The 19,482-nt window shown below is 43.9% G+C and overlaps 1 protein-coding gene and 1 non-coding gene across 2 annotated transcripts in view; one reads left to right on the forward strand and one right to left on the reverse strand.

The window, feature by feature from the left end:
- Window positions 1–19,482, reverse strand: part of ATP6AP2 (ATPase H+ transporting accessory protein 2) — a 132,204-nt gene that overhangs the window by 57,610 nt on the left and 55,112 nt on the right. The gene's annotated exons all lie outside the window — the stretch shown is intronic.
- On the forward strand, window positions 6,790–6,862 carry TRNAG-CCC (transfer RNA glycine (anticodon CCC)). The gene has a single exon. It is a non-coding gene; the product is annotated as a tRNA-Gly (tRNA).

A 19,482-nucleotide genomic window follows, 5' to 3' on the forward strand; every position in this document is an offset into this window, starting at 1 on the left:
GCTGTGTCCTCTCACACAGATGTCATCTCCAATCTCAGCCAGCAGCGTCATCACTATAAGGAAAGCTTACGACTCATCAAAGACAAACACTGTAGCCTCAACTACTGGAGAAGCGCACACATCTGGGCACTCAGGATGACAGCATGGCGGCTCTTCAGTTGTACTCTTCACCCTCTCATCGTTAGCATCGTTTTCCAGCAAGAGCCCTCACCAATACGCCAAGTACACGTTTGGGTCAAGAGCCCTCAGCAACGGCAAAGCTCTCAAAAGAAATCAAGAAGGTGGTGAATTCTGGTCACTGTCCCATGCTTTCTGTGTGATGTGTTCTGAGCTAATGGTGTTGGCCTAAAGGGCTAGAGGACTGCCAAAATCTTACAGGGGAAGGGGCTGATAGCGGCCACCGCCAGCTTGGAAAATGCAGAATTGGATCCAGGAAGCCTGACTCTATTTCTATCATTGTCTTTCTTAGGCAAGTTGCTCCGGGTTTTTTTGTGGTTAACATAGGAGTCATTCAGCCTTCACAGGGCCCCAGTAAAAAATAGATGGAACCATATCTCTCTCAGACAGACGGGAATGAGGGCTGGTGTTGCAGATAGCGCTCTGTTCAGAGCCCCGACTTGGGGGTGTGGAGAAGTGCATGCAAATTAGAAGCCAGGTAATGAAAGTTCCAAGCATAGCAGCAAATAATCAGGCAATTATTGAACTAAGACTATAGCTTTAAGTCCTGAAACTTCTGAGTCAGAAAATTCTTCTAATAACAGTTAATAAGAACATAATCCTTAACCATAAGAAGCAGGGGAAGATGTCTAGAAGACGATGTGCAGGCTACAGTTGAGTTAACAAACAAAAACGCAGATTTGTGACGACTTTAACCAAAAAGAATGGAAAAATAGTAAGTTCAGTGAGGCTTGGCAAAGGTGAGAAGGCACAGGTAGGGAACACGAAAGACCCACTTTACCTTGATTAGCTCTTAATGAGTTTTTGACTGAATGGAGGGACCACTCTTTTACCTCCATCTTGTGGTCAAGCCCAGAACTGCAGCCTCTTCTGGGTCTCTCCCCCACCCCGCCCCGCCCGTTTTTCTATTTGCCAAACATTCCCGTGCCTCGGTCCCCAAAGTGGGAGTTGGCTGATTGAATTTGCCCCACCGTTTCACCTCTGTGGTTTTCAAGTCCCAGCTCTATTACATGATAGAACCAAAGCCCTTTTTACTTGGCTCGTTCTTCCCTCTGTCAAAAGATACCTCCCAGCATGCCTGGCTGTGGAAATGCCCGTGGTGTGTGGTGGGTACCAGAACAGGGGTGATGGTACACACATGTGTAAGGTCGTGGGGTGAAACCAGAAGATGACCCAGGCTTTGTGAGGCCTGACACTCACAATCCTGGGATCCCTCTTTAAGTAAAAGTATATAAGATGACAGGTACAAAATTAGGTATGACAAGAAATCACAGGAAATTCTGCATTTTAAAGAGTAGACTACCACCTAAACCTCACAAAACCCAGACAGTGTAACATAATATTTTTATTAACTGCCTAATACACCTCTGTAGTTCTTTTTTTTTTTTTTGCTTTGCGGTACGCGGGCCTCTCACTGTTGCGGCCTCTCCCGCTGCGGAGCACAGGCTCCGGACGCGCAGGCTCAGCGGCCGTGGCTCACGGGCCCAGCCGCTCCGCGGCATGTGGGATCTTCCCGGACCGGGGCACGAACCCGTGTCCCCCGCATCGGCAGGCGGACTCTCGACCACTGCGCCACCAGGCAAGCCCTGTAGTACTTTTTATCTGACAGTTTTGGGCTGCATACTTGTTGATCGATTTGGGGTTTGATCAATAATTCTGAAAAAATACATAAAGTTAATCTGAAATTTAGGACACACAAGAACAATTCAAATGCCTTCTTAAATTGCCACTACATTGTATTGGGCTCCATAATTATGTAATCGAATTACTCTTCTGGGATAAAAATTGACTCATTGATAAATACGTTTCTTTAGGGTATTTTGCTGTGTCAGCGGCAATTTTGCCTGACGTTTCATCTGGAATTGCCAGGCTTCATCAGAACAAGAGGCATCAGATACTCTAAGATGTGGGCCAAATCACTGGGGTGGATAAAACATGCGACTTCACACAAAGACCTACTCGCTGCTTGTTGTACTGCTATAGGGTTGTCCCCTGCAAGAATTCTGATAAATTCTCTTCCGCATATATTCCATGAGAAAGGAAAAAGGAATATATGGTACATTCGTCATTGTATCCATTGCCTTGCTGAATATTTTCCCGACAGGAGAGAATTTCTTTTATCTAGGGATAAGAACGAACTTGCCCCTGCTTAGAATTTTTCGTCTGATGATTGGAAGAGTTTTCCACAGAGTAGCTTCTGATTCCACGCCTTTTGAACCTTGTTTCTCCGCCACTACCTGTATGCTTCTGGTTCTGCGAACCATAGGACACGTTTACATTGAGATACAACCTCTGGGCCTGAGTCTTCATGTTACATCACCTGGGGAGTCAATCCGGCGAGTGGTGAGACTGTCTCTGGAAGCTATTCTTACCCTGGGATGGCTAGTGATATCTTAAAAATACAGCCGGCCCAAGGCATTCTCTGAGGATTGGTTCCAGGGCCAGCAGAGGATATTAAAATCCATGTACGCTCTAGTCCCAGAGTCGGCCCTCCCTATCTGTGGATTCCACATGTGCAGATTCAACCAACCTCAGATAGCAAATGTAGGAGCATGAAAAGAATCTGTGTATAAGTGGATCCTTGCAGTTCAAACTCATGTTGTTCAAAGATCGACTGTACACACAAAATATCCCACTGAACCCTAATTAAATACATCCCCCCACTCAACTTCCTCTTAGCTGGATATAAGAATAAATTCCCCTAGCTGCTCCAACGCTACCAGATATGAGGGGAAGTGTGGCTGACAGGAAGTAGGAGGAGAGGGAAATTGGTCATAGACAGATAGATAGATGAATAAGATATAGCACTGCCCCCAAGAATCTCGCAAACCGATAGGGTATTTCAAGATGGCATGTAAGTGGCTACAGTACAAGATGAAAACTGATGAGGCCTTTAGAAGGATAAACAAAAACAATAATAAAAAGCTAACACTCATCGAGTATTTACTATGTGCCATATACTTTTCTAAGCATTTTGTACGTGCAATACCTTTTAAACCTCGCAGCAACTCTAAAAGAATAGGTACTAGTATCAATAGCCCATTTTACAGATGTAGAAACTGAGGCTAAGAGAGATCTGATGAGTTATTCGAGGTCACATGCTAATGGAGGGCAGAGCCTGGGAATGGGGAGACTGACTGAAGGTGGGAGGTTGGCTGGCACCAGGACAAGTGCTAATGGGGCAGTGGGAAGATGGGTAGGAGGTTGGGTGACTCCCAGATAGCTGGCTTTGGGGACAAAAAAACAGTGATGTTTTTTGATGAAAAGGGGAATGTAAGGAGGGGAAGCTGGCTTTTAAAAAGGTGATGAATTTACTTCTGCCATGTTGATTTGAAGCACTTGTGGGACAGCCACGTGGAGATGGCCTGGAGGCAGTTGGATATCTGAGTCCAGAGCTCGAGAGAGAGATCTGGGCAGGAGACAGACAGGGTGGGTCATCCCTGGGTAGTGATGGTCGACTTCAGGGGACTGTCTGAATTCCCTTGGGATGTGTTGGGTGTTAGGAGGAAGCCAAGCTGTAATTCTGGGGTGGCCAGAGGAAGAAGGGTGGGCAAAGCAGTGGGCAGCAAGGGGTCAAGAAACCCAGCAAGCTGAGGGAGAAAAGCACTTCAAGAAGAGCTCATGGTCACGGTGATACACGTTGCAGATAAAGGCTGGGATTCTTGTGTTTAGCAAAAACTTTACAATAATCCTGGTGTCTGAGTGTGGGTTGTCCCTGAGACAAGGACTTGAGAGCAAGTAGATTTTAGGAGATTTAGAGACTATGGGCAGTGGGGAAGTGGGATGGGAAAGGGAAGGTGGCCAATAAAGGGAACATCAGCAAGCTGGTTCCCACTGTGGGCAACTGGTGCTCAATCCCACAGGGACCCCTGGGAGATGGTGTGAGACACATAGCTCAGGGGTATCTATCACAGGTTAGGTTCTCTGGAGGCAGAAACCGAAATGGAGTTTGGCATGTGAGATAGTTCCTAGGACCGCCATCGGTGAAAGGAGGGGGAGAAAGCGGGACTGGGACGGGCGAGGGCTTGAACTGCAAAGCTGGCCTGGCAAACCTGGACAGACCCTATGGGACATGCGGAAGCGTGTAGAGCCTGTCAGAGTTGTCCCACGGTGGATGAAATAACCAATCATTGGATGCCGGCTACCCCAGGAAGGTGCCTTTGGGGAGAGGTGGTTTTCTGCTGACAACGGGGCCACAAGTCCCTCCCTGAAGGGGACCTGGGGGCACATCTCTATGGCCCCCACATTTGCCCTCTCGAGGAAGCTGGGCTGTTTCTACACCCGAGGGTCATGGTTGAGCCAGCCAGAGGTACCATAATCTCTCAGCATTGCTGACCTGTTTCATATACGGGCAGAGCAGAGCTCATGGCTTCAGGCATGAAGCGGGATGTCAGCAGTGGGATGAAGAGGTAAGGCCTGTACCACGTGGGTGGGGCACCAAGAGGTGCATGAGAGGAGTTTCAAGCAAATGCTGCTGGTAAGGGAGAAGCCAGCTGAGAAGCTACCTCACAATCCCCCTCCTCTGAGGTTTTGTCTCAGCTATGGGACTCTGCCTCCTGGGGCCACGGCTGATTGATCCATGGGAAGATACCTGACTCAGGCTGGACCAATCAGAATCCTTCCCTGAGATTTTCAAACTGGAGTTAAAGGGAGCCGTGGGGTAGAAGGGTCTGGAGCAGTTGGGCATAACGTGGAGGAAAGAATGACATCATTCCAAAAGAAGCTGGGAGGAGAGAGAGTGTGAGGGCCACAGAAAAATGTCCCAGGGGATCTGGTGGCCCAGCTGCATCCCTTTCCTTCTTTTCTTCCCACAGTCGTGCAAGATTCCTAGCATCCTGCCAATAAAACCCCCATTGTGCTAAGCAAGGCTGGGCTGAGTTTCCTGTCTTGGAGATGAGAGTTAAGGATTGAGTGGGATGTGAAGAAACACCGTGCGTGCAGAGGATTCCCAAAGAGCTCACGACGAAGAGAAGGGGGCGGGGGGAGAGAGAGAGAGAGAGAGGACGCTGAAACTCGATGAGAATGCGGGGTCAAGGAAGGGTTTTTTATTTTATTTTTTTAAGCTGTGGAAAACTTAAACATGTTTATGTGCTGAGGGTAAAGAGCCAGTAAAAGTAGCATAAATCATAACAACAGAGGCAAAAATACAAAGCTGTAAAAGCCTTAAAGATAAAGAAAATATGCTCTCAATAAACATCAGGAGAAAAGGCAGAAGGAAAAAAAGCGCCTTGCAGTGGCAAGCAGGCATTGGCCTGAGTACCCCACAGTCCATCCCCAGAGCTGGGCAGCCGCTCACTCTGGGGTCAGAGAACAGTTCCAAGCCCACCTCCGGGGCCTCACCCAGGGGACCAGGAAGGGGCCCTTGAGAAGCAGTTACCTGGTGGTTAGGATGAGACGTGTCCACCCAGTCCAGTACACACAGCCTTGGGTACTTACTCAAGTCCACAGTTGGAAAGGGGCCACGGGAGAGCAGGAGATGGAAGATGCAGGAGAGAAAGACGACTGCCCAGGTCCCTGCAGAGGAGCTGGTGTCCGCAACACAAGGGAGAGATTAGCCTCAGATCAGATAAGAGGCCCTTGGCTATGAGACAAGAGCAGGGGAAGAAATCTTGTATGTCAGGGGGTGGGGGTGGGCCGGAAGGGGACTTCATTTTCTCTATAAACTCAAAGGCAAGGGCATCTGCTGAGAGTTATCAGGAAGGGGCTGGAGGTATCAGTTAGGAAGGATTTTGGCTTCAAGTACCCCCAAATCCAACTAATAGTGGCTTATATCCCAAAGGCCTTTACTGCTTAGCAGGCAGAAGTCTGGAGGTGGGCAGTTTCAAGGTGTGTCCATGGTTCATTGATTGTATGGAGGTACCGATTCTATCAGCCACTCTGCCCTGCCATCCTCAGTTATTGACTTTTTCTCCCCATGCTTGCTACCTTGTAGTGTCAACATGTCTGCCGTAGCTCCAGGCATCAAGTGTTTATTTTAGGAGAGAGAGTCACAGACAGTCAGGCAATGAGAAAACTCTTTCACTCTCGTCTCTTGTCAGGAAGAAACATTCTCTTCAGAAGCTTCCCAGGAGACTTCCCCTTATTAGCCAAGACTGTGTCACAAACCCATCATAAAACATATTACCTAAAATTAAGAGATCTTTGCCTAATGCCCAAACAAAATTGGATTCTGTTAGCAGGGAACAGGTGGGGGGAAACGCCTTGGGTGGAGAGCCTTAGAGTCTGCTACAATCAGGTAGGCGGATGGACAAGAGGAAAAAAGTTTTCCAGTAGCTACAAAAGGGAAAGGACAGAAATAAAGCATTGCCCAGCAGCAGCAGAGGTCCAGCTGGGTTTGAGGCCCAGCGTAAGGGAGCAGGGCGAAAGCGGGGCAGATGGGAATCACCGCCAAAGCCCCATTTACATAGAAGGCCTCCATCAGGTACCACCAAACCTTCACATGATGGCATGATCAAATTCCAAAACATCCACTGGCCTGATCGTCACGTATCACGAACACTTATGGTTCAGTTGCAGGAAAAGAAATCACTCCAGCCATTTTAAGCAGAAAGGGATTTAATTCAGGGTATTGGGTATCTGCAAAATTGTTGTAAGAATGGGAGGATCGGGACTTCCCTGGTGGTCCAGTGGTTAAGACTCTGCACTCCCAATGCAGGCGGCCCGGGTTCGATCCCTGGTCAGGGAACTAGATGCCCCATGCTGCAACTAAGAGCCCGTGTGCCGCAACTAAGACCTGGCCCAGCAAAAAAAAAAGAATGGGAGGTTCAGGCTTTGGGCTGGCCCTCCAGGACTGACTCTCAGAATGATACCACAGAACGACTGGCCTGCCAGGGGAGCTACTCTACCTTGACCTCAGCCAGAAAGGTTGAAGGCTGTATAGGGACTGGTGGTTTCAAGAGCGTGATGCTTTAGCTGTGATCCAGGGGTCAGGAAGACTCGTATGCTGTTGCCACAACTGCCAACTGACACGCATGGGGTTAGTGTTGGGCACTGGAAAACGACTGCAGGAACTTACTTGCCCTACGACCATGCTTGTCAATGGAACGTCGTCTCAGCCTCACTCCCACCCTCCAAGTAACCCACAAGAGTATCAAACGGCTAGAATCCAATTCACACTCGGCACACTAGCTTCCCACACCCTGCAGTACAGGAAGGCACAGAAAAGGAGGGTAGGATGAATGTCGAGAACACAAATCCTCCATAAGCACTATGACATTCTAGTAACTTTTCCTGATCCCAAGGCTGCTTTTAAGAGCTCTTTCAGGGCTTCCCTGGTGGCGCAGTGGTTGAGAGTCCGCCTGCCGATGCAGGGGACACGGGTTCGTGCCCCGGTCTGGGAAGATCCCACATGCCGCGAAGCAGCTAGGCCCGTGAGCCATGGCCGCTGAGCCTGCGCGTCCGGAGCCTGCGCTCCGCAACGGGAGAGGCCACAACAGTGAGAGGCCCGCGTACCGCAAAAAAAAAAAAAAAAAAAAAAAAAAAAAGCTCTTTCATACTTCAGATCACAAAAAGCTTTGGTGAATGATTTTTTTAAAATTTATTTTTATTTGTAACCATGGTTAAAAAAAACCCTCCACATAACGTAAAGTTTACTATCATAACCTTTTATAAGTGTACAGTTCAGTAGTGTCAAATATATTCACATTGTTATGTAACAGAGCTCCAGAATGTTTTCATCTTGTAAAACTGGAACTACATACTCATCAAACAAACAATAACTCCTCATTCCCCCTCCCCCCAGGCCCTGGCAACCACCATTCTACTTTCTGCTTCTATGAATTTGACTACTCCAGATACCTCAAAAAAGTAAAATCATACAGAATTTGTCGTCTTGTGACTGGTTTATTTCTGGTGAATGATTCTTTTAAGAAACTCAGGCTATCAAAATCTGCAATGAACAAACAGGACCCCCAGTTATATTACAAATCTTTGCTATAATGAGCAAACACATTCTACAGTCTCAACAGGAGAGCTATAATGTCTCAGCCCAAAAGCATCCCTTTAGGCAGATTTTATAGTGGTATATGTCTTTTTCTCCAAAACCCTGGATAGGCATAGAACTCTCAAAATGAGTGGTCAAGAAAAACCTCACTACAGTGGGGAGAATGCTATTCCAGTATACTTCCTGCAATAGGCAGAATTCTGGGATGGCCCCCAGGGTTCCTCAGTCAGTAGAATCCCCTCTCCTTGAGTGTGGGAGGGACTTATGAATATGGTGACCTATCATTGTAATGATTAGGTTGTACCACACTGCATGGTTGACTTTAAGAAAGGGAGATTACGAGGGGGCTCAAGATGGAGTAGGAGGACGTGGAGCGCACCTCCTCCCACAAAAACATCAAAAATACATCTACATGTGGAATAGCTCTCACAGAAAACTAACTGGAAACTGGCAGAAGAACTCCTATACAACCAAACTGTAAGAAAAATCTCCACGTAACTGGGTAGGATGGAAAAAAGGTACTGGTTTGGGACCTGCACTCCCGGGAGGGATCAGAAAGGAAGAGAAGGTCTACATGGGTGGACCGTCACCCTGGAGAGCAAGCAGGTCGAGCCACAATCTGGGCATCCCACGCCTGGGGTCCTGCATGGAGGAGACACACCCCCTTGGCTGCTGAGAGGACCAATGGGACAGACAGAAGGGCTGGAGAAGCCTAGACTGTACTTGAGAGGAGTGCGCACATGACGGCTTTCCAACAATCAGGGCAGAAAAAGCCTTGCGCTGGTGGCTGCCGCCTGGCCACACTCCCCGATCTGATGGGGCAAACACCCCAGCCCTGCTCACTCTACACCGCAGCTTGATGATCTGGGCCAACCAGGCCCTGGTAAATGAGTGGAGCTAGCTACGCACAGACAGCCTGGGGGGCCTAGGGTGCGGTCCGGGTGGCGAGGCGACAGCTATTGTCAGCAAGCTCAGGAGCAAGCAGAGTTAGTGTCCCAGCCAGAGCACCCTGCCTCCACCCACTCCACACTGCAGTTTAGCACTGGATCCGGAACACACAGGTCCTGGGAGAAGACTGCCACAGAGGCAGCCCAGATCTCAGGCTGAAGCCCAGCCACCTCAGTTCCTGCGCCACAATGCCCCGACCCTGCGGCCCCAGCCTACTCAACACCACAGCCTTGCACTAGACCTGGGACGAACAAAACAGGGGACAGGATGTGACCTTGGGCTGCTTCTGAGCAGAGCCGCAGATGCCTACACAGGTGGCGCATAGGTCTACCGTGAGCACATGGGCCTCACTTGCCGCAGCAATTACCTTATTTGGGCCAGGGCATGCACTCAAGGACAACAGAGCCTGATTGAACCTGACCCTCAGGTTCTCTACTCCAACAACTGGGGAGTAGACCCTGCCCCTGACAGGGCAGCAACAGCTACAGAGCAGAGAAGAAGTCCTGCCGGACACCCTGCATAGGCTTTAATTCCCCCCACGCCAACCACACCCCCTATCAAGGGGATAACAGCCAGCACACCCTGAAGAAAGACGTGGTTGGCGTCCATATCAAAACCAGCCCTCCCACCAAAGACATGAGACACACACAGTCTATGCAGGAATGCTCTCACATAAAAACACCCATTCAAGACCACAGTAGGTAACTGTTCCTCCTAAATTCTTCGAGACAGAGAACACTAAGTAAAATGAAAAGGCAAAGGAACTACTCCCAATTAAAAGAGCAAGAGAAATCCCGTGAAAGAACAAATAATGAAACGGAGCTCACCAGTCTATCAGACCCAAGTTAAAAAAGGTGGTAATAAAAATGCTAACAGAATTTAAAAAGATTATCGATAGAAACACAGATCATTGTAACAAGGAACTAGAAACTACAAAGATGAACCAATAAAAAATAGGTAATTCAATTGCCGAGATAAAAAGCAATCTAGAAGCAGTGAATAGCAGACTAAATGACATAGAACAACAAATAAGTGATCTGGAAGACAGAAAAATGGCAATCACCCAGTCAGAACAGCAGACAGAAAGACAAATGAAAAAACAATGAAAGCAACATACAAGATCTATGGGATAATATAAAACATGCCAACATACACATAATAAGGGTTCCAGAATGAGAAGAGAGAGAAAAGGGGATTGAAAATGTATTTGAAGAAATTATGGCTGAAAACTTCCCAAACCTAAAGAAGGAAACAGATATCCAGGAACAGGAAGCACAGAGGATCCCCCAAAAAATGAACCCAAATAGACCCACACTAAAACATAGCATAATTAAAATGGCAAAAGTTAAAGAGAGAATTCTAAAAGCAGCAAGAGAGGGAATTCCCTGGTGGTCCAGTGGTTAGGACTTGGCACCTTCACTGCTGTGGCCTGGGTTCAATCCCCGGTCTGGGAACTAAGATCCCACAAGCCGTGCAGCATGGCAAATAAATAAATAAAAGCAGCAAGAGGAAAACAAAGAGACAGTTACAAGGGAACCCCTATAAGGCTATCAGTTGATTTCTCTCCAGAAACTCAGTAGGCCAGAAGGGAGTGATATGATATATTCAAAGTCTTGAAAGGGAAAAACCTGCAACTCAGGATACTCTACCCAGCACGATTATCATTTAGAATAGAAGGAAAGAAAATGAATTTCTCAGACAAGCAAAAACTAAAAGAACTCAACAATACTAAAGCTACCCTAAAAGAAACACTGAAGGGTCTTCTCTAAATAGAGAAGAAGCAAGGATCTATAGGAAAGGGAAAACCACAATAAGAAAGGCAAATATATAGTAAGAATTGAAGATCACTTAAATAAGACAGTACATAGATTTAAAAACAATTAAAAATTTGTAAAAGTGTTTATAACTACAATAAACAGTAAAAGGATAAGCATGAAGTTGTAAAATAGGATGTCAAAATCACAAAATGTGGGGAGAAGAGTATAAAAATGTAGATCTTTTAGAATGTGTTTGAATTTGAATGACTATCAGTTTAAAGCAAGTAGATACAGTTATGGGTCAATATACTTGAACTCCATGGTAACCACAGATCAGAAACATACAAGAGAATCACAAAAACCAAAAAGAAAGGAACTCAAGCATACTACAAAAGAATATCATCAAACCACAAAAGGAAAAACAAAAAGAAGAAGAAATGAACAAAGAAGAACTACAAAAACAACTGGAACACAAAGATTTAAATGGCAATAAGTATATACCTATCAATAAGTATTTTAAATGTCAATGGACTAAATGCTCAGATCAAAAGACACAGAGTGGCAGACTGGATGAAAAAACAAGAATCTGCAATATGCTGCCTACAAGAGACTCAATTCAGGGTGAAAGACACACACAGACTGAAAGTGAGGGGATGGAAAAACACATTTCATGGAAATAGAAATGACAAAAAAGCGAGGGTAACGATACTCATATCAGACAAAGTAGACTTAAAACAAAGGCCATAAAGAAAGACAAAGAATGGCATTATGTAATGATAAAGGAATCAATACAAGAAGATGATATTACACACATCGACATATATGTACCCCATACAGAAGCACCTAAATATACACAGCAAACACTAAGAGACATAAAGGGAGAAACTGACAATGACACAATAATCCTAGGAGATTTTAACACTGCACTGACATCAATGGACAGATCATCCAGACAGAAAATCAATAAGGCAACTGTGGTCCTAAATGACTGGTTGGACTTAACTGATATCTACAGAACACTACAACCAAAAAGAAAAAACCCCCAGAATACACATTCTTTTCAAGCATGCATGGAACATTCTCTAGGATAGATCACGTGCTAGGTCACAAAACAAATCTCAACAAATTTAAGAGAATAGAAAATTTCAAGCATCTTTTCTGACCACAATGGTATGAAACTAGAAATCAAACACAGGAAGTAAAACGGGAAAAGAACAAACACATGGAGACTAAACAACATGCTACTAAAAAACCAATGGGACAATGATGAAATCAAAGAAGAAATCAGAAAATACTTCAAGACAAACAAAAATGAAAACATAACTTTACAAAAGCTATGGGCTGTAGCAAAAGCATTTCTAAGTGGGAAGTTCATAGTGCCACAGACCTTCTTTAAGAAACAAGAAAAATCTCAAATAAACAACCTAACCTACCACCTAAAAGAATTAGAAAAAGAAAAACAAACAAAACCCAAAGTCAGCAGAAGGAAGGAAATAATAAAGACCAGAGAGGAAATAAATAAGAGATTAAAAAATCAATAAAACCAAGAGCTGTTCTTTTTTGAAAAGATAAGCAAAATTGACAACCTCTAGCCAGGCTCACCAAGAAGAAACGAGAAAGGACCCAAATAAACAAAATAAGAAATGAAAGAGGAGAAATAACAACTGATACCACAGAAATTTTAAAAATTATAAGGGAATACTATGAACAGTTAGGTATATGCCAACAAATTGGACAATCTAGAAGAAATGGACAAGTTTATAGAAACATACGGCTTGCCAAAATTGACTGAAGAAGAAATAGATAATTTGAACAGACTGATCAATAGAAGTGAAATAGAATCTGTAAAAAAACCCAATCAAACAAACAAACAACAACAACAACAAAAACTCCCTGTAAGCGAAAGTTCAGGACCAGATGGCTTCACTGGGGAATTCTACCAAACATACCAAGAATAATTTATACTATCCTTCTCAAACTATTCCAAAAATTGAAGAGGAAGGAAGACTCCCAAATTCATTCTATGAGGCCACAATCACCCTGACACCAAAACCAGACAAAAACACTATAAAAAAAGAGAAAATTACAGGCCAATATCTTTGATGAATATAGATGCAAAAATCCTCAACAAAATATTAGCAAATTGAACCCAATAATACATAAAAAGAACATACACTATGATCAAGTTGGATTCATTCCAGGTTCAACATATGCAAATCATATGTTGAATGGTTCTTTTGGTTCACAAGAATGGTTCAACATATGCAATGGTTCAACATATGCAAATCAATCAGTGTGATATGCCACATTAGCAAAAGGAAAGACAAAAACCACATGATCATCTCAACAGACAAAGAAAAAGCATTTGACAAAATTCAACATCCATTCATGATAAAAACTCTCACCAAAGTGGGTACAGAGGGAACATAGCTCAACATAATAAAGGCCATTTATGACAAACCCACAGCCAACATAATACTCAATGATGAAAAGCCGAAAGCTTTCCTGCTAAATTCTGGAACAAGACAAAGATGCCCACTCTCATCACTCCTATTCAACATAGTATTGGAATCCTTAGCTGCAGCAATCAGACAAGAAAAAGAAATAAAAGGTATCCAAATTAGAAGGGAATAGGTAAAACCGTCCTTATCTGCAAATGACATGATACTCTATATGGAGAACCCTAAAGTCTCCACACAAAAACTATTAAAATAAATTAATTCAGTAAGGTAGCAGGACACAAGATCAATATACACAAATCTGTTGCATTTCTTTACACTAATAATGAGTATCAGAAAGTAAAAAAAAAAAAATCCAGTTGCAAATCACGTAAATAAAGTACCTAGGAATAAACTTAACCAAGGAGGTGAAAGACCTATATGCCGAAAACTATAAAACATTGATAAAGGAAATTGAAAATGATTGAAAGAAATGGAAAGAGAACCTGTGCTCTTAGAGTGGAAGAATTAATATTGTCAAAATGGCCATACCCAAAGCAATCTACAGATTTAATGCAATCCCTATCAAAATACCCAGGACATTTTTCACAGAACTAGAACAAACAATCCTGAAATTTATATGGAATTACAAAAGACCCAGAATTGCTGAAACAATCCTGAGAAAAAAGAACAAAGATGGAGGCATAACCCTTCCAGACTTCAGACAATACTACACAAAGCTACAGTAATCAAAACAGTATGGTGTTGGCACAAAAACAGACATATAGATCAATGGTACAGAATAGAGAGCCCAGAAATAAACCCATACACCTACAGTCACTTAATCTATGACAAAGGAGGCAAGAATATACAATGGAGAAAAGACAGTCTCTTCAGCAAGTGGTGTTGGGAAAGCTGGACAGCTACATGTAAATCAATGAAATGAGAACACTCCCTCAAACCATATACAAAAATAAACTCGAAATGGTTTAAAGACCTAAGTATAAGACATGACCCCATAAAACTCCCAGACTAGAACATAGGCAAAACATTCTCTGACATAAATCATAGCAATATTTTCTTAGATCAGTCTCCCATGGCAAAAAAAAATAAAAGCAAAAATAAACAAATGGGACCTAATTAAATTTAAAAGCTTTTGCACAGAAAAGGGAACCATCAACAAAATGAAAAGGCAATCTATGGAATGGGAGAAAATATTTGCAAATGATGCAACTGACAAATATATACAAACAGCTCATACAACTCAATATCAAAAAAACAAACAACCCAATTAATAAATGGGCAGAAAACCTAAATACACGTTTCTCCAAAGATGACACACAGATGGCCAACAAGCACATGAAAAGATGCTCAACATCACTAATTATTAGAGAAATGCAAATCAAAACCACAATGAGGTATCACCTCACACCTGTCAGGATGGCCATCATCAAAAACTCTACAAATAACATTGATAACTGCTGGAGAGGGTGTGGAGAAAAGGGAACCCTCCTACACTGTTGATGGGAATATAAATTGGCACAGTCACTGTGGAGAACAGTATGGAGGTTCCTTGAAAAACTAAAAATAAAGCTACCATGTGATCCAGCAATCCCATTCTTGGGTATATATCCAGAAAAGATGAAAACTCTAATTCGAAAAGATACATTCAATCCAATGTTCATAGCAGCACTATTTACAACAGCCAAGACGTGGAAACAACCCAAGTGCCCATCAACAGACGACTGGCTTAAGAAGATGTGGTATAAATGTAAAATGGAATATTACTCAGCCATAAAAAAGAATGAAATATTGCCATTTGTAGCAATGTGGAGGGACCTAGAGAATATTATGCACATTGAAATAAGTCAGACAGAGAAAGGCAAATACCATATGGTATCACTTATATGTGGAATCTAAAAAATAATACAGGGCTTCCCTGGTGGCACAGTGGTTAAGATTCCTCCTGCCAATGCAGGGGACACGGGTTTGAGCCCTGATCCGGGAAGATCCCACATGCTGCGGAGCAACTAAGCCCGTGCGCCACAACTACTGAGCCCACGTGCCACAACTACTGAAGCCCATGCGCCTAGAGCCTGTGCTCTGCAACAAGAGAAGCCACTGCAATGAGAAGCCCGCGCACTGCAGCAAAGTTTCCCCCACTAGCCACAACTACAGAAAGCCCACACGCAGCAACGAAGACCCAACGCAGCCAAAAATAAATAATTTATTTTAAAAACAAAGTAACGAAGAAGATAAGGATTTGAGAGAATATGGCAGAATTTCGGATTGGCAAAAAGATACAAAATAAAGGTAATGGGAGTCCTGAAGAAGAAAACCAAAGCAAGGAAACAAAATAAATACTAAACACTATAAGTTAAGAAAATTTGCTTAAATTGCAAAAAAAAAAGTGTGTGTTTGGGGGGAGATTATCCCAGGTGGGCCTGACCTAAACAGGTGAGTCCTTAAAAAGGAACTGGGCTCCTGGTACTGAGAAGGATACAACACCTGAGAGACACTTGGTATCAGGGAGATTTTCCATTCCATTGCCAGGAGCTGAAAGCAGTCTCTAGGAGCTGAGAGTAACCCCTGGCCAACAGCCAGCAAAAACACAGGTACCTCAGTCCTACAACTGCAAGGAACTGAGTCCTGCCAGCAACCTGAATGAACCTGAAAGGCAACCCTGAGCTTCAGGCAAGATTCCAGCTCTGGCCGACACCTTGATTTTAGCCTTGTGAGAACCTGAGCTGGAATCCAGCCGTGCCAGGCCCCGACTTCTAACCTATAGAACTATGAGCTAATAAATGGCTGTTGTTTCAGGCTGCTAAATTTGCGGTCCTCTGTCATAGAGCCATAGAAAACTAATACACCTCGGTTCTAACATTGGCCCTGCTTCCAGTTTACTGGGTGACCAAGGGTATGTCACTTACCCTCTCTGAGCTTCAGCTTCCACAGTCACTGACAACAATAACTCATCTCCTGTCTGCAGGATTCAAATGAAAATCAAATGACTTAACGTACGTGAAAGCATTTGCAAAGTTATAAAGTGGCTTATAAGTGGAAAGTTTATTATTGTCATGTTCAAAATAAACCCCCAACTTTGACCGCAGGAAATGATTTAGAATCAACCAACCTAGGGCTGTGGAGTTAAAGAATCATGGGGCTAAAATCCAGATTCTTCCACTTATTAGCCCATCTTTTAATGGGGTTATTTAACCTCTTTAACACCTAGTGTCCTGGGCGTACAAATATGAACCTCATAAGACTGTTGTGTGCTTCAAATATCATAGTGCCTGGCACATAATAAGCGCTCAGTAAAACACTAAAAATAACACTAAAAATCATTTATGTACCGGGCCTGGAGGGCAGCCCATCCAGATCGGGGCAGATCAGAAGGCTCCAGGAGAGAGATTTGCCAATGAAATCGATCGAATCCTAGATGTGTCTGAATATCTTCAGAGCCGATTCAGACATCCGGCAAAGTTTACAGTTGCATTACTGATAAATATGTAGAAAACTAAGAAACCCAAAAGCCAGATGACTATTAGCTCCAGGGGAAGGATTGTGCAAGAAAAAAAGGAATAACCATAATTCACTACATGGATCAGCTGTCTAAAATATTTACCAAACATTGAGACATTTAATAAGATAAACACTGAATAGTGATCCAATCAGAAGTACACTGTAACTCTATTGGGAGCACGCGGGGAGGGTGAGGCACACGTGTGGAAAAGGCAGGAGGAGAAATGAAAAAAATTTAAAGAAAAAAGAACGGATTCATGGATGAAGTATTATGCTCTAATTCGATCACTGTAAGTGAAAGATATTTTAGTCCATTAAAGATTTTAACTTGTAAACAAAGATACAGTGATAATAATATTTTAAGAAGGCCACAGCCACAGGATTTGGGGCTAACTCAGAGTCATATGACAGGGCAATATTTTCCTGTCAGAGGGAGAGCTGCAGGGTTTCAGAAGTTATAGAAGTTTCTAGCAAGTGAAAATTAAATCCCTATGTATTTTACTTTGGGAAGGTAAAGAAACTAGTAAATAAACATGAAGGCATCTGCCTAAATCAAATCCGAGCAGAGACAAAATGACATCCGGGTGGCAGCGTTCGGGAGTGAATTTGACATCATTTATTCTCCAAGCTCACCAGATGCAACACTAAACAGGCCCATGTCCAGCTGACATGACGGCTGAGGGCCTGTAACAAAATAGGGGCTTATCAGCCCTGGGTTGGTTGATTCTAAACCATTTCCTGTGGTCAAAGTTGGGGGTTTATTGTGAACGTGACAATAATAAACTTTCCATTTATAAGCCGCTTAATAACTTTGCAAATGCTTTCACGTACGTTAAGTCATTTGATTTTCATTTGAATCCTGCAGGCAGGCGATGAGTTATTGTTGTCAGTGACTGTGGAAGCTGAAGCTCAGAGAGGGTAAGTGACATACCCTTGGTCACCCAGTAAACTGGAAGCAGGGCCAATGTTACAACCGAGGTGTATTCGTTTTCTATGGCTCTATGACAGATGACCGCAAATTTAGCAGCCTGAAACAGCCATTTATTAGCTCATAGTTATGTAGGTTAGAAATTGGGGCTTTTTCCCCAGTAGTATCCTGATGTATAATTTACATGCAGGAAAGAGCACAGATCTTAAGTGCTCAATTTCTTTTTTATATGTGTATATACCTATGTGACCAGCACTCAGACCAAGACCTGGAACACTTTTATCACCCCCCAGAGAGCTCTCCTATGTCCCTTTCCAGTTAATTCCACCCCCCTTTGCCTCCCAGAGGTAACTGCTATTGCGACTTTTACTACCGTAGATTAAGCTTTGCCTCTCTTTAAGCGTCATGTAAATAGAAACATGTAGTATTTACTCATATGTCTGGCTTTTTTCACTCTGCAGGACGTCTGTGATTCATCCACGTAGCTGTGTACATTCATGCTTTGTTCTTTTCTTAAAAATGTATTTTGATTTTTTAAATTGAGGTATAATTGCTATATAACATTATGTTAGTTTCAGGGGTACAGCATAATGATTTGACATTTGGATATATTGCAAAGTGATCACCTCAATAAAATCCAGACAACATCTGTCACTACACAGTTACAAAAATTTGTTTTCTCGTGATGAGAACTTTTAAGAACTACTCTCACGCTTTATTCTTTTATATTCCACTGTACGAATATCCATTCCACTGCGAATGGACATTTGGGTTGTTTGAAGCCCTGTGCTCTTAACCGCTAAGCTATGTATGAGGTCAATGTCATCCCCCAGCTGATGGGCTTTTCTTGGACTTCACTTGCCAAGGCTGGTGGGATCGCTGGAGTGGATTCATCGTCAGGGAGCAGGTGACGGCCTTGGGGCTTCCAAGGAATCGGGCCTTGGACCATGCTGGTGAGGGTAAGAGGCGAAATACCTTTGCCCACCGGAGACAGGAGAGCCCAGCTGCATCCGAAGGCTGCCTCATCCTTCACGGGCAGCCACAGTTTCTCCCTGAGGGTAATTGTTTTGAAATCTCCATGGAGACTCGAGAGCCCCGACAGTTCCCTGGGACGTCCCTGGGCTTCCATCTCTCAAGTCATCGGGGTGAGGAGGGGTTGTCTGGCCTCAAAAGCCATTTGTAAAGCTAACAAACAAATCACAAGGTAAATTGAGTCCCGTGTGTCTCTGGGTGAACCCAGCAGCAGTTTCATTGTGGGCTTAAGGGTGGGGTTGCTAAGGCGCAGGCACGTGGGGTCACCTGCACAAAGCCTGGGGAAGTTTTATGGGCCCTCAGTGGACTTGCACGCTAGCTACAATGAACATGCCCAACAAAGGGGCCGTTTAAAGAAAAGTTTTATGGCCTTCAACAGCAAGCTGGGGCTTGTTCTCTGGCTTTGGGGAGGAGGTGAGGGAGAAGGTGATTTACAGCAGCTGGGGTACCTCCCCTCCTGTGAACTTCTCCAGGTTAAAACACGCATCTGGTGGTCTCCAGAAGCCTGCAGGCTGGTCTATGGTGAGCAGCTGGGGGTGACAGCTTACAGCTGCAAAGATGATTAAAAGCCTGGCAAACGGGACCGATGGGCACTCTTTCAAAGAACTTGGATTATTAAGCCTGGAGAAGCAAAGACGAATACCCACACTCAAGTATATAAGGGGCTGTTACACCAAAGTCGGTGGTCAGCTATTCTCCATCTCTCAGAAAAAGGGAAAAAAAAATCAGAAGATGATG

Source organism: Delphinus delphis, chromosome X (assembly GCF_949987515.2).
Source record: "Delphinus delphis chromosome X, mDelDel1.2, whole genome shotgun sequence".
Lineage (NCBI taxonomy): Eukaryota > Metazoa > Chordata > Mammalia > Artiodactyla > Delphinidae > Delphinus > Delphinus delphis.